Genomic DNA, 2,143 nt, shown 5'->3' on the forward strand with positions numbered 1-2,143 from the left:
GGTCACCACAACATGAGGAACTGTACTAAAGGGTCACAGCATTAGGAGGCATTAGGAAGGTTGAGAATCACTGGGTTAGAAGAACCAGCTCAACTTTGGTGTAGTACCAAAATGTGGCCAATAGACGCTTTGAATAAGTCGCAGCAGCATTCACCACCGCCAGGGCCCCTTCTCTTTGAGGTTATGGACAAATTGAACCATGGTGCTAGTAGAGAAACTCTATCGCCCTGAACGGCCAGCTGAATGTCACACCTCCGCCCCATTTTTTAGGCCGAAGTAGGTTCAGAAATCAGTCTGACCACAGACCCCCATCTCTGGGCACAAACAGGCCCTTTACAGGCTGAGTTCTCTGGACACAAAGTCATAAAAAAGCAGCCTGACTGATGTCTCATCTAGGGTGCTTCTCCTGGAGCAAAGAAGAGCTTGCCTGCAGCAGACTGCAAGGACCACATTCCTCTGCACTATGGCAGTTTTAAAATTAATTTCTGCCCACAGGCCTCTAGCACCAAATGGTTGTGACATATTCCAGACATACTTTCCATCTCCCAGGAAGGGTTTGTGTGTGGCTGTGTTAGGTCCCACAACACTCCCCCAAACCCTCTGCCCCCAGGATAGGAAAAGCAGTATATAACCCCCTAGACAGAAGGCCCACATGGGCTTTCCACTTAGGTCCCCTCTTGGTTTGCTGGAGCCTCTGACTTTCTTCCCCCTTATCTATTTATCTTTCAAGAAAACCCGGATAAGGTGACCAGATGTCTCACTTTTGGTGGGACAGTCCTGATTTTTAACAATTTGTCCCACGTCCCATGGTGCTTTAAAAAAGCCCCAATTTTTGGAAAGAATGCATGACAAGCTAGGGAACAGCAGAAGAATGGGAAGGGAATATACGGTTTTCGGCTGCCATGTGGCTATTTCGCCAGGATATGAGTTTTATATTATTTTTGTTAATTTTACAATGTTAAAATTTAATAATAGCAAATAATTGTTGAGAACTGATTATCAAGAACTGCTTATCAAAGTTCACATTGTTGATCGGTTGTTAGAATTTGACCACCATTGTTTGGACTTAATGAACAATGGCATTTTTTGACATTGGCAACCACGAAAACATTTTGTAACTGTCCCTCAGATGATACACATCCTACTGTGTGCTAGTGCCAGTCAAACAAGTGATGTCAACAAATCAGCTATTCAGATAATGTAGGTAAGTTATTTATTTATTTATTTCATGAATTTAGCAGACATTACTCATATCATTTATATTTTATAGTGGTGGCAAAAAGTCTAGCACCAGCCTTGAAAGTGACACTTACGAGGTATCATTATTAAAAAAATAGATTGATAAGGAAAAGGTTAAATCTTGGGCATCAGCAAAAATCACAATAGAGAACAAATGGTTAGAAATATTTCATCATTTTGAAACAAACCATGTTCCATACAATAATGCACTAAAAATTGTGGGATAGGTGCTGTCCTTACCAGGAACTAATGCTGCGACTGAATGCGTTTTTTCTACGGTAAATAAAGTGTGGACATCAGAAAAATCACAATTAAGTGTTGAGACTTTGAAAGCCATTTTATATGTGAAATATAATTTAACAAATTCTTGTGAAAAAATTTATGACCTTTTAAACAACGACAGCAATCTACTCAAAAAATTCACTCAAATGAGAAATATGCCAAAGCATAAAATAATAGTATACATAATTTTTAATGTATTATATTTGTAAATTGTACTTATGTTGAAATTTTAAAAAATATAATACTATTTTTGCGTTCTATGAAAATTTATGTTGCTCCATATAGACCAAATTTTTAATTAAGAACTCCCCCACACGCCATCAATGGTGTCCCACTTTACCAATGTTAAAATCTGGTCACCTTACTGTTCTTCCACTTATCCACATGGTCTGTGGATTTATTTTTCAAATCTTTGGGACCAAGGACCTGGCAGAGAGTAATTCTGGCTACATTGTATTCTTCACAGACTTGTCAATAAGTGCAAAAAGAGGGCGGTGGCTGTGGCTCAAAGGAGTAAGGCACTGGCCCCATATACCGGAGGTGGCAGGTTCAAATCCAGCCCCGGCCAAAAAAAAATAATAATAATAAGTGCAAAAAGATTCATTAAAGTTTTTTTTTTTTT

The sequence above is a fragment of the Otolemur garnettii genome, unplaced genomic scaffold (assembly GCF_000181295.1).
Source record: "Otolemur garnettii isolate 467f Iridium unplaced genomic scaffold, OtoGar3 scaffold00110, whole genome shotgun sequence".
Classification (NCBI taxonomy): Eukaryota; Metazoa; Chordata; class Mammalia; order Primates; family Galagidae; genus Otolemur; species Otolemur garnettii.